The sequence below is a fragment of the Ursus americanus genome, chromosome 32 (genome assembly GCF_024610735.1).
Source record: "Ursus americanus isolate L20-20 chromosome 32, mUrsAme1.1.p, whole genome shotgun sequence".
Classification (NCBI taxonomy): Eukaryota; Metazoa; Chordata; class Mammalia; order Carnivora; family Ursidae; genus Ursus; species Ursus americanus.
The window spans coordinates 9,876,522-9,890,530 of NC_142158.1; the positions used below are offsets into that span (position 1 = coordinate 9,876,522).

The window sequence follows — 14,009 nt, forward strand, 5'->3', positions numbered from 1 at the left end:
GTGACTGTTACCGTATATTGTCTCTGTTCCATTCTGGTCTATGCTACTTTTAGGCTCTCTCTTTGCTTAGAGGACCTTTTTCAGGAAGGGGTGGTTTGGTGATCGCAAATTCTTTTAGTTTCCGTTTGCCCCGGAAGCTTTTTATGTCTCCTATTTTCAATGACAGCCTAGCTAGATATAGTATTCTTGGCTGCATATTTTTCTCGTTTTGTGCCCTGAAAATATCATGCCAGTCCTTTCTGGCCTACCAGGTATCTGTGGATAGATCTGTTGCCATTCTAATGTTTCTACCATTGTAGGTTACCTACTTTTTGTCCCAAGCTGCTTTTAGGATTTTCTTTTTGTCTCTGAGATTTGTAAGTTTTACTCTTATATGTTGGGGTGTTGACCTGTTTTTATTGATTTTGAGGGGGTTCTCTGTGTCTCCTGGTTTTGATGCCTGTTTCCGTCCTTAAATTAGGGAAGTTCTCTGGTATAATTTGCTTCAATATACCTTCTGCCCCCTTCTCTTTTTTTCTTCTGGGATCCCAGTTATTGTAATATTATTTCGCTTTATAGTATCACTTATCTCTCAAATTCTCCCCTTGTGATCCAGTAGTTGTTTATCTTTCTTTTTCTCAGCTTCTTTATTCTCCATCATTTGGTCTTCTATATCCCTATTTCTCTCTTCTGCCTCATTTATCCTAGCAGTTAGAGCTTCCAGTTTTGATTGCTCATTATAGCCTTTTTGATTTCTACTTGGTTAGATTTTATTTCTCCAGAAAGGGATTCTCTAGTATCTTCTATGCTTTTTTTAAGCCCAGCTAGTATCTTTATAATTGTCATTCTGAACTCTAGTTCTGACATCTTACTAATGTCCATGTTGATTAGGTCCCTAGCTGTCGGTACCACCTCTTGTTCTTTTTTTTGAGGTGAATTTTTCCATTTTGTGATTTTGTCCAGAGAAGAATAGAAGAATGAGAGAACGAAATGCTAAAAGGGTAACAACGACCCTAGAAAAATATACACTAAATAAATCAGAAGAGATCTGAAACTGGGGTGGGGGAGGAGGGAAGGAAAAAAAAAAAAAGAATATGATCAGGCTGGTGAATAGAACACAGCCACACACTAGATTTTGGGTGTATTTGGCCTGTTAGATAGACACTTCCTCCCAAAATTTTAAAGAAAGAAAAACTTACATATATTCAAAAATAAGGGTAAATACAATGTAGTGATGGAATATGACTGTAAAAATTAAAATTAAAAAAGATTTTAGAAAAGGAGTTGATAAGTTGGTTGAAAAAGGAAAGAAGCAAAATTAAAAAAAGAAATAGAAAAAGAAAAAAGTAAAGAAAATTTTAAGAATTAACCTTGAAGGACTAAAGAATCATGGGAAAAACACCATGAATTCTATGTGCTGTATTCCCCTAGGGCTTGAGTTTTGCAGTTCTCATTGATGGGTAACCTTGGTCTCGGCTGGATGTTCTTGCTATCTTCTGGGGGAGGGGCGGGTTGCTGTGAGTCTCTAATGTCTTTGCCCCAGGCGGAATTGCACCTCCCTTGCCAGGGGTCAGGCTAAGTCATCTGCTTAGGTTTGCCTTCGATAACTTTTGTTCCTTGCAGACTTTCCAGGAAGTTTTATAGGATGAGACTGAAAATGGCTGCCTCCCAACCTTCAGCCCTGGAGGAGCCAGGAGCTGAGAGATGCAGTGCAGCCTCAGAGAAAAGCAGTTAGTCACTCCCGTCTCCCTGGTCTCCGGCCGTACTCCGCGCTCACCTGGCCTGTGACCGAGCGTTTTTGTTTCAGGCGCTCGGCCCTGTTTGGAGTCTCCAAACCCAGTAGATTCCTGTGACGTGCTCCCGCGCCGCCCCTCCCCGGGGAGGCAGGGGGGTCTTCCTGAATCTAACGCTTTTTGGGCCCGGGCTCAAAGAGCAGTGGCTCGACTGTGCCATGGATCACAGTTCGTGGCCACCCTGAGCTGAGAGCCCACTCCTCGCTCCGTCTTTAAAGCTGGCTTCCCTGCTCCGATACCTGGGAACTCTGACTGATGCAGGTACCCCCATTCTTTCTGTGACCCTGAGTGTCCTGAGACCACACTGTACCAGCGAGGGTTCCACCCCCTGCTTAGCCACTGGAGCAACGTCCCTCACCAGAGCAGACTTCTAGAAGTTCCGATTTTGTGCTCCAGGGCTCCATCACTTCCTGGTAGCCAGCTGATGGCGCTCCCCCCCCCCCAATTCTGTGTTCCTGTAAATCGCCTCAGATTCACTTCTCTGCATGTCCTACCTTCCCGAAAGTGGTCACTTCTCTGTTCATAGTTGTTGCTATACTTTTCTTCCGTCTCCTGTTGAGTTCGTAGGTGTTCAGAATGGTTTGATAGCTATCTAGCTGAATTCCTGAGACCAGACGAAATTTAGTTCTCCTGCTCCTCCGCCGTCTTCCTCAGTTGCCCACTCTGCCTCTACTTCTCCTTCACTCTGCTGTGTAACTCCCTGGACTCAGGACTTACGCTGAGCCCCAGGGCAAGCCCGAGTCACCGTGCTGGTAACTGAAAGGATATTTATTCTAGACAGAGTGATCACATGATTCTAGAGCAGGGACCCTGACATGGTTATCAGGAGGAACACCTTTCATTTCTCTCAATGAAATCATGAACATCTGGCACAGGTCCATCCCAGCAAGTCTGGGGAGGAAGCCTTGCTCACATGGCTGATGTTCCCAGGGCTCCAGTGGCTGCTTTGAATTCCTCCTGGAGGACCTTATTAAGGACAGGTCAGGTTTCTCCCGGACTCATTGGCACCAGCAGGGACTGATGATTTCTGGGCTTGGGGCTGCTGAGCAAATGGCCAGGCTCCTCCTTTGTCTCACTCCTCTAGCACCCTTGTTAAGGCTTTATGTTTGGGGACATTGGCCTTGTCACTCTGTTCCCTCTGAAAACTGGGCCTGGAGCGGACCAGCCACGTGGGAGATCTCGAGTGAGCCCTCACAGCAGCAGTAACTGCACGTGCAAGTACCATCAGATGCTCAGAGTAGTGAGTGTGGGAAACATGCAGTTGGGGTGTGGACTGGACTGTTCTTTTCTAAGAGGCAGCATTTTGAATTAGAGACCTATTTACATATACTTTGCATTAATTTACATACCAGCCTCTGATAACTAGCTCTAAATACTCTTCTATGAATTTAACTAGTTAGTGCAGCTAACACTGTGGTAGCCAGACCTGGTATCAAGGGCATTACACACATGGAAAACTGAAAAGATTTGTGAAAACATAATCACGAGTAGGGTGAATCAGCCCAGGCCCCTCATGGATGCAGCTGCTCCTTAGTCCGATTATGCTGGGGTGATAGTGCATTTAACACTCTTGAGAGAGATCATGCCTTCCTAGCACTCAGCTGAGTTAACCCCCACCCTGGAAAAACAAGGAAGGAAAAAAAAAACCTAACTTTTTTTTCACTATCTTTTATTTAATTGGCACTGTGCTAATGGTGCCAGTTATTATTTCACACTTTTTCTGTTTTTTGACATGAAATCTACATAGTTTGTGAAGTTGGTTGGTGAAGAGAAGAACACATAGAAAAGGTGACATTATAGATGGTGGACATTGCCCATAGGGTTTGCAGTGTCTAACCTGTGTCCCTGCACGCCATTCAGCTCTGAGTTGACCATTTCCTCCTTTTTTCCTTTCTCAGCCTTCATCCTGGCAGTGACTAGATTGCCATCTGCCTCACTTGAGAATGGAAAGTTGGTGGGATGGGCAGGGGGATAGGTACACCTGCACCACCCCCTGCCTTGTGTTGATTCCCACTTTGTGGGTTCCACTGGGTGTTGCTATTGATTACTGAAACAACATACTGACTCCTGGTTTGTATGGCTGACTTTTAGTAGCAGATTGAGAAATTTTACCCCCTTCAGAGATCAGACAGGGGAGAGAGGGGGTCTGTTCTTAAAGAGTAAAAAGTCCTTCAAATTCATGCTGCTCTTTGTAGGTCACCTAAAAATACTGATCTTAGTAGTTTTAGATCTTAAAATAACTAAATGTATACCTTTATTTTTATTCCTGTTAAATTAGACATCCATTTATACTAGACTTCAGGATAGGCCAGAATTAAATACCCTCTTCTCCCCATGTTGTAAGAAAATTAAATTGGGAAGAGTCTACCTATCATTATGTAGGAAGTTGTTTTAATTATAGCAGAAGGCTGTTAGTCTTTCTCACTGACCTCTTGTACCCTCAGTCTACTGTGGGCTGGTTATTTGAGAATGTGGTCTAGAGAATAACAGTGTGGTCTTGCACAGCAGTCCTGTTGCTCTGTCAGTTTTGAACATGAATGATGTGAAGGTAGGACACCCCCCTTTTTTTCATTAGGATCCTGTGTTAGCATCTTTACTGACAGTGTCATGTTATGAAACATTAACAACTTGAAATTCAGGAGACCCAGTTTCTGGCTGAACACTGCTTTCAGAAACTCCCATCGGCCCGTGGGGGAATGTTTGCCTCAGTTTCCTAAGGCAGTCCCTCTGGTTAGTCACACCTCTGTCTACAGCTTTTTATTACTCTGACTTTGTCATTTTGAAGTAAGAATGATACAGTATATTTTAGGTGGTGTGGTGCCTCCTCATGTATTCCTTTTGGCTTTTAAGATATGACATGTATTTTGTTAGGGATTCTTTTGTAATAAGAACAACTCAGTAGTAAGTTCTTAGTTGTATTAAGAGTAGCTTCTGAGCCATTTTTGTTGTGAACACCTTTCACTGCAGCTCCAAGGCCTAGAACATTGTTCTTTGAACCTCATTGTCAACAGTGGTTTATATAAACAGAAGTTTATTTTCTGCAGATGAGCCCAGTTCTGTGTTTTAAACAGCTCTTCTTTCTCCACTACTGTTTCTTGACATCACCTTATAAACCTTCACCAACCAACTCTTGCTGTGGAGGCAGCCATGGTGAAGTTCACCATTCTTGCCCTTGAACTGAGGAGTTAGAGGGAGGGAACATCCCCAGTGCTGCTTCCATCAGTGCTGCAGGATCAGAGCACACTGTTCTAAAGTGGTCCTGCTTTATGTGGTGGGTGGGTTCGAGGGTGATAGAGTGCTATGTGTCAGCACCACCTTGGCTTCATGCATTTTCAGTGACTCTGATAAACCTTTTTACTATAAAGCATGTGGGGCTGCTCCAACTCATAAAAAAGTTGATAGAATGTAATTCTTTTGTGATTTGAAGTTAACCACCTGGTGCAGTATTTTAAAAATTCTGTAGCATATTGATTTCCACAATCATTCATGTGCTTTTCCTTATTCAGTTTCTCCAAGCATTAGAATGATGGTTCAAAATCAAGAATGTGGTAAAAAAAAAAAAAAAAGAATGTGAGTAAAATCTAGAATGAACTCACCATTGTCTCTTAATTGACTGCACTTGTTGCCCTGCCACATTTGAAATGCCTGTGATCTATCTTTACTCATAAAATTTTTGATAGCAAATGCATCCTTTGTTTTTTTTTCCCCCCATACCATTTTCCAACTCTCCAGATGCTGGCTGGGTATTCTACTGTTAAATTTGGTTTTGCACTAACTACCCAGATTTAGTTCAGACCCTGCAGGTAAAGGGCTCAGTCCCACCAGATTCCATTTTCCCCTTCAGCCCCTTCAGACGCTAGTCATCATTCCAGCTTGCTACCTGTACATCTCACCAATCAGCTGTAAATCTTACGTTGCCATTAACCCCCTCCTGAGATTCAATCATTTGCTAGATTGGCTTACAGAACCCCAGAAAGTGCTTTACTTATTATTACCGCTTTGTTAATAAAGGATACAACTCAGGAACAGCTAAATGGAAGAGAAGCATAGGAGAGGGTATGGGGATGGTATGGTGTACTCAGCAGCACAGCTCAGGGCGTGCCACCTTCCAACACCTATGTGTGTTCACTAACCTTGAATGTTTTCTGAACCCCATTGTTGAGGAATTTTTTTTAAAAGATTTTATTTATTATTTGACAGTGAGAGAGAGAGAGAGCACAGCAGGGGGAGCAGCAGAGGGAGTGGGAGAAGCAGGCTCCCCACTGAGCAGGGAGCCTGATGCAGAGCTCTATTCCAGGACCCTGGGATCAGGACCTGAGCTGAAGGCCACCCAGGTGCCCCATGTTGAGGGATTTTTTTAAATTGATGTTTTATTATGTAAGTATGACTACAACAAATATAGGGATATTATGTAATAGGGAAAAATCAGAAACATGTGGCATCAAAGAAATTTCATGTTCATTAACAGACCCCTTTGGATTATGCTTCCAGCCTCTCCTAGAGATAATATCATTCATACTATTCTGAAGGGCAGATTTGACTAGTAGCAACATGCAAGTATTGGAACTTACTTTGTAACTTCTAAAGATTTAAAAAATTTTTAATTTTATTGAGAGACAGCGAGCACGTACGTGTACACTCTAGCAGGGGAGAGGAACGGTGGGGGGGGGGAGAGAATCTGAAGTAGACTCTCCACTGAGCACAGAGCCTAACACGGGGCTCAATCTCAGGACTAGGAGATCATGATCTGAGCCATACTTTGTTAACTTCTAAAAAACTGCAAATGTTTGCATTATTGTAGTAGACATTAGGTTAATTCTTGTTGATTTATAATCTTATCCCAACTATTTTTTGGACTCTGATTTCTTATGGACTTTGAAGTTTTTGTCCTTAGATAGTCTTCAGATAAAAGATTTCATTTTCTCTCTTATTTTGCTTGGCTGAATTAGTCATGGTCTTTCTCATTTTTAATGTTGCCTCTTTCAAGGCGTGTTTATAGACTAAGGAGTTGTAGTTTTAAAATGCTTTGTTTTTGGGTATTCATAATGAGAAATTAACCGGAGCCATGTTTCACGTTTGCATGTCACTGCTTCCCCCATGTCCAGCCTGCCATACTGTACTTGTTATGCCTCTTAGGATTCCCTGGCCACACAGAAGGGCTCAGAAAATAGTGTTCTCTTGGTGACTGAGATTTCCTCTTCTCTGGCCCTGAAGCTTAGCTTTAGTGAACTTCATCTGTTTTCCTCTTTGGACTATTAGAATCAGTCATGGAATATCAAGGGTTAGGTACAAGGAAGGACACAGACACAAGGAGGACTGGGGAATTAGCTGGCCTCAGACTCACATTAGGAGTCTAAAGGAAGTGTGAGATCAGTATTGACAGAATTGGACAATGAAACAGAGTATAGGAAATATTCTAAAATGGTCAAGATGATTTCCAGAGAACATTGGCTGCTTCTTAGGGCCTGGTACCCACCTCTTTATGATGTGGTGCAGGTGAGGTTCAGTGGGGTGGAGTCCGGAGCAGACGACCAAGAAAGAATTCTTGAGGCGTCTTTGGTGCAAAATGGTGGTTTCTTAAAGCACGGGGACAGGACCCGTGGGCAGAAAGAGCTCCTGCCCTGGGGTTGTGAGGAATGGCCTATTTTATACCCTCAAGTGGGGAGGGGGCTAGGGATAGCGGAAGTCTCTAAGGAATTTTGGAAGCAAGGTTTCCAGGACCTTGAGGGGGCTAGCTGTTGTTGGAAAAAGGTCATTTATTACTGTCTAATAAAACCTGAGTCATGAGACTCTTCAGATGTATATCGATGGGCCATATGCTTGGGGGATGATGGCCAACATGTATCTTGGGGGGTTAGAGATAAAGGAAGTTTCCAAAGGAATTTTTATATGTTAAAGTAGACTTATAGGATCTTGGTGGAGGGGAGGGGGTCAGGCTAGGACTGTCTTTTGCCCTTAGCAAAGTAGTAACATCCAGGCAGCTGAATTCCTAGAGGAATGTCAACATGCCTGTTTCAAGGACTTGTCAATGGGCTGTAGGTAGTAAGGACTGTTTCTTTGTCCTTTAGGGCAGCCAGGAGTGCCTGAGGAATGTTGCATACATCCCATTGGCAGGGGTGGGGGGGTGGTTTGCAGGGTGTCAGCTTCTGTTTTGTCTTCAGCTTGCCTTCTGTTCCCTCATCATTTATACTTAACTGATCTTAAAGGGAAGGGGACATTACCTATGTAATTCATGAGATCAGAGAGAATTTGAGGACCTATGTGTGGTTTAATGAAAATCATCTACAGTTTCTTCAGCCCTTATGTATCAGCTGCTCTGATGATTTTAAATACATTATTTCATTCAGTTTTCACAGAAACTCTGTGAAATGGATATTCTTCGTTCCCATTTTTCAGACAAGAAGCTAAAGACCTGGGAGGTCACGTGATTTGCTCACTTTCCTGGTTAGATTGGGAAAGTACTGGAGCTGGGATTCAAACCCAGGAATTCAACACTCTGGCAACTTGTGATAGACACGGAGCACCTACTGCGTAGCCGGCACTGGGCCAGGTACTGGAAATGCAAAGAAAAATTCAGCTGCCCTCACTTCAAGGAAGACAAGCATGGTCTTCATCAAAATGCTAAGGAGATTCCAGAATGACTTAATTAAAAGCATTGCATAAATGCATGGCATTATATTAGGTTGGCAGTGGTTTCCTGCCAATATATGAAGTGCTAAGAATCAATAGGAAGAAGTATATGGTTATAAAAAAAAATGAGCAGAGCCATAGAAAGGCTAATTGAAAGCGTGGAATGTTACGAAACTCACAGATTTATTTATGTGAAGTTTGGAAGATGCTACTCTAGCAATTTCTGGCTGGTTTTGGTGATTGATGATAACCTAAAGTAGCCAAGCTACTCAGATTAATTTAAGTTGCTTTATTTACAACCGAGCTCTCTCAGAGAATCTTACTTTTAATGTTCCCAGAGGTATATACCTGTGTTATGTTGGGGATAAGCTGTTTTAGAGTCAGAGAGGAAATGAAGAAAACAAGGTCACTATTACATGGTTTCCACACTATTTGTCAATTTATTGCCCATGATATTGTGCCAGAGTAACTAGTGAAAATATGGGAAGGGCAAGTAAGGTAGACGCTCATGGAAAGATGACTAGAATCAAACAAGGGATGAGCTGTATTAAAACATAGTGGTTCAGTATTAAGGAATATAGAAGAACAGATATTAGGAATTTGCTTTTATTCAGCAAAATGAATAATTCTTAGGTTTATAGATCAAATCAATGTTATATTAATATAGGGTTTTTTAAATAAGACCTCTTGAATTTAATTCAAAATGGTTTTGTTTTGTTTTGTTTTGTATCCTTCTAAAATGTACCATTCTTCTTTTTGAATTGTCTAGGCATCCTTTATCACTGAGTACTTTTTTTTTTCTTTAACTGCTTTGATGAAATTACATCAGTGAAATGAGAGAAGACTAAAAGATGTGCTTGGGAGCAGTCAGTATTTAAGTGGTACTTGATGAAGTTGTGGGATATAGGTGGAGTTCAGTGGGGTGGAGTCCGAGCCAACAGACGAAGAAAGAATTCTTGAGACGTTTTTGGTGTAAAAATGGTGATTTTATTAAAGCACAGGGACAGGACCCCTAGGCAGAAAGAGGTGCTGCCCCAGGTTGTGAGGGGTGGCTGATTATATACTATGGGGTTGGGGGAGGTAAGGAAAAAGCGAGGTTTCAAGAGAGCACTTTCATATGTTAAAGAAGACTCAGGATACCAGAGGCCTTGCTATTGTCAGGTTAAGGTTATTTACCCCTCTAGTAAGGTATTAACATGAAGATAGTTGGGAACTTCCTGGAGGAACATTACACTGCCTGCTTCAAGTATCTGTCAACGGGCTGCAGGTTATAAAGACATTTAATTGTATTTACATCCCCTTCTGGAAGCGAGGTTAGTGATAGAAATCCTTTGTTCTTGGAGATTGCTAAGACATTTGTAAACTGAGGGAGATTCAAGTCTTGCAGGATTGTGGTTTCTATAGGTTGGCTATTTCTTTGTCCTTTAGGGCAGCCAGGAGTGCCTGAGGAATGGCACAGACATCCCAGGGGGGCGGGGTGGTGGTGGTGTGTGGTTTGAAGGGTGTGAGTTTCTGCTTTGTTCTCTGCTTGCCTTCTGTTCCCTCATCAATATAATTTGTAACCATTTTGCATATAAGGTTTCAAAGATTAAATGACTTGCTAGTTAAGGTGGAAACAGATTTGAAAACAGGACTTTTTTCTTCAGTACCCTTCTTTTCGCTGGAGTTTGCTGCTGTCTTGGGTTTGAAATGACTGAATTGCACTTATTGGCAAGATAAAACATGAAGTAAAGTTATAGCATCATGTTTTTATTTACTTTTATTTTGATCAACATGATCATATTAAGTAGATGTTTTAAGATGTTTTATAGTACATCTATAAAAATGTGTAAGGAAAGTCCTGCCCTCCTAGGGTTTTGAATCTTGTTGAAAGGATATAGTCACCTAGAACCTTTCTGAATTGCTGGTCTCCATTTAGAGTTGAATTTTAGAAATTCTTTTTGGCCACTGTTACTTATAAAGCTGTGTTATTTGGCTTTTGTTTTGCTTTTCTCGTCTGACTGAGCTATTGGTATTTTGAGCAACCGCTAGCCAGGTATTAGACCAGTTGCATCCAACTTAAGTATTTTTGACTTTGAACTCTGCCTTTACTCATCTTGTTTGTACATCTGCCCTCTACTCTTCTAGCTGTCCAGACTTGACTTATTAGTCTCACCTCTTCTATGAGTGTAATCCCAGTCATTGTCTGTATTTGCTTTTCCTCCTCCTTTACCTCTGTAGGACCTGATGGCTGTTCTCTTGTTAATCATATGTTCTTTTATAAGTGTATTTCTGTGTTTCATTGTGAATACCATGGTGCTCCACCTTCCTACATTTTAAACTCTTCGATTTCATGAATGGTGATTTAAACAACAGTCCATTGCACAAAAGTTAGACTTAAAAAAATCTCTTAAAAATTATTTAGTGTAACTTTATTTTAGTAAAACTCCTTGGCAGTACAGAGATGAAATGGTTTGATCATTTATGGTGCTACAAAGGGTACAGGGAATGTGACACTCATAATTGGTTGTGGGGTTCATTGGTGGGACTTGGAAGTAGTGCATTGCCACTTGGGAGATCTGTTTGACTGTTTGTCTATTCAAATTTAAAATGCGTAAACCATTTGACCTCGCAATTCAACTTTTAGGAGTTTATCCTAAAAATGCTAGAATGTGTATGCAAACATATATGTACAAGGGTATTTTTTTGATAGATTTACTCATTTTAACAAAATATTGGAAAAAATTTGAATGTTCATCGTAGGGAGGTTCTGAGTACACACGTGGTGGGGCTTTCATGTGATGGAATATGGAATACTCTGCACGATTAAAAAGAATGAGGTAGATCTCTGTGTACTACTTGACTACTGTTGAATATTACAAGTGTAAATTCTTACCTGGGAAGAATATGCTACAGAATACTATGCTAACATTTGTGTACAAATTAAGTCTGTGGGAGAGGGGTTTATATGTGTATGTGTGTACAGATACCCACAGAATTGTATAACACATACATAATGTTCATAGGGAGGTACAGGAGGCAGTGGAAGTTTAGTTTTCACTGTTTACCCTTTTATAACGTTTGAATTTATTACCATATACATGATTGATCAATGAATAATATTTGTTTTTTAGAGTCTGATAGTACACATTGAAAATTCCCAAGTCTATTGGCTTAGCAACAATAGATGAGATAATGTCTATGAGGAACGTAGTATGGTTTCAGACGTAATAATGAGTATTTAGTAAATTATATGAGCGGTGGTCATGGTGGAGATGGTGATGGAATCGTAATGATGATGTCAGAGCTTGACCTTGAAGAATCCCTAATGGCAGGGCAGAGTGAATGTTCCAGCTCATTATCTCACCCTCACCTGGGGATCTAAGTAATCTTAAAGAGGTGGTCTCAAGTGTGGACTATTTTATAGTTCAGTGCTTTGGTTTAACATTAATGATTTTTTTCTTTGTTCTCTTCTATAATATTTCCCTATTTTTTTTAACATGAAATAATTGTGAATAACTTACTATCAGGGAAATAATTTAAAAAAACTCATGTGTCTCCCCGGGGGAGGGGGGAATGATTCAGTCAAAATTTGCAGTCTTGACAGATGAGCCATGCTTGTCTTTTGGTAATGTGGACCCCTTGTCTTTTGCCATCTAGCTCTGGGTGTTTATAAGCCCTATTTCGAGAAGCAAGGCTTTCTATCTACCAGTTAAGGTTAGGATCTGATGATTTCTATGATGATGTAATGATTTTTCTGAAGTTACTGGAACTAAATTTGGTTTCTAAGTCATGTGATCATCTGTTTGTTGCCTTTTGACCTGTGAGAGCTCTGGTTCCCTGGCATATGTGACCATACTCCAGTACTGTGTACTGGTCCAGAATTGCTACTTCCAAATCAGTGTCTTCACTTCAGGGGTTTTTACTGCTCTGAGTGCCTCATACGTTTGCAAATTCCATGTCCATTTCACTTCTGCCCCCATCTGATCCTTTGTTATGACCTAGGCCCAAAAGCTAGGAATGACAAGCCAGTAAATGCCAGGGAAAGATCCGTAGTTAACCAGCAGGGTAACCATGTGCAGGTGCTTTGTGTTCCTGTTTCTTTTTAAGAGTGTTGAGGCTTTCTGGTTTGCTGGACTATATCTGTGAAACTATAAATAGATGTGTTTTTTAAAATTTGTGTCTTACACTTACATATTGTTATTTTTTTGACCAATATTGAAATTTAGAATTGATTTAATTAAATGCACAGATACCATTCAGATATAAACTCAAACTATTTCTTCTGATAAAGTATTCATAGGTGAAAATTAACGTGTTATGAACAATTAGTAAGTGTAATGTAAAAAGCCCCTCTTTTTAAAATACTTTAGTAATGCTATTCAGTGAAATAAAATTACATCATGTGATTCAGTGTGTAGAAGTGTCACGAAGGAGTTTTTCCACTATTACTTCTAGAGGTTAAGTTTTGGAGAAATTACGTGATCAGTAATCAAAGAATATATAATATTTATCAAATTAGAAAGTAAAACAAACAAACCAAACTTTAACATTTGACATGCAAACATTGACCTCATTTTTATTTAGTCGTACTGTCAAATAGTAAGTGTTAGTACGTTTATGTACAACAAGCATAGTAGTAGTGGATATCTATGCATTTGACTCAATTCTTTTTATACCTTTGGGCAGGTATTTGTCCCTTTACAGAGAAGGGGAGACAGGAGATTTTATTGTTCACACTGCTGAACCTCAGAAGTGCTGTCCCCACTTGCTTAATTTCTTTCTAGTGCAAACTTAGGGAAACAGTGGACCTATTTCTTCACAGAGCTCTTGCAAGACTTAATATGAAAAATCACAGAGGCATAAATGTATTTTAGCCATTAATTTCCAACTATTTTTTCCTATCGTGCTTTATTTTTATTTTTCACATACTATCTCCTTTGGGATTAAAACAAACTAAAAGGCAAGGTTGCTTTTTTGTAAGAAAGCTCAGAGTAGAGGAAAAAAAATCTTAGTTCTAAATATATCTATCTAGAGTTATAAAATAAGATAGCTTTTTCTCTGGAAGAACAAAGACATGGCAGTCTTATGGTTTTTAAAAATCTCAGAGACTTTATTTCATACCCATGTAACTGAAAGCTCTGTCTTTTCAAACTGTTTCTAAGATCAAAGATATTTTTTCACATATGTGGGATCTCATAAATCTATGGTCAAATAAACCATTTTCAAAAGCCCAGATTTATTTTTGAAATAAAATGTGGTTTATATTTTCCAGATATGTATTTAAAATTATATAAAGAACTATTTACATGGAGTAGAATGTTGAAAAGGCCATCAGTATTTCAAAGAGCTGATACTGTGTCCCAGAGCTCAAGTAAACAGTGACTGGCTCTGTCATTCACTGCAGAGATTTTCCCCAGTTTCTTTTTCAAACTTTGAAGTTTTTGATGTTAATAAACATCGAAAGTCTTAAATTTTCATGTGGTCAAACTTATGTGTCTTTTCATTTATTTCATCTGCTTCTTTTGTAAGACAGTCATTCCTAACCCCAGATCAGTTAAAGAATTACCAATATTTCTTCTGTTTTTGTTTGTTTTCTTTTGTTTTTAAACATATAACAGAACTCTC

General features: G+C 40.1%; 1 protein-coding gene across 6 annotated transcripts in view; it reads left to right on the forward strand.

Annotated features, from left to right (window-relative positions):
• FARS2 (phenylalanyl-tRNA synthetase 2, mitochondrial) overlaps nucleotides 1-14,009 on the forward strand; it is a 606,910-nt gene that overhangs the window by 76,941 nt on the left and 515,960 nt on the right. The window contains exon 3 of one of the 6 annotated variants that reach the window (XM_087857913.1): nucleotides 8,169-8,322. The exons of the other annotated variants lie outside the window; for them this stretch is intronic. The gene's annotated coding sequence lies outside the window, so the exon portion shown is untranslated. The remainder of the gene's footprint in view (nucleotides 1-8,168; nucleotides 8,323-14,009) is intronic. 6 annotated transcript variants of the gene reach the window in all.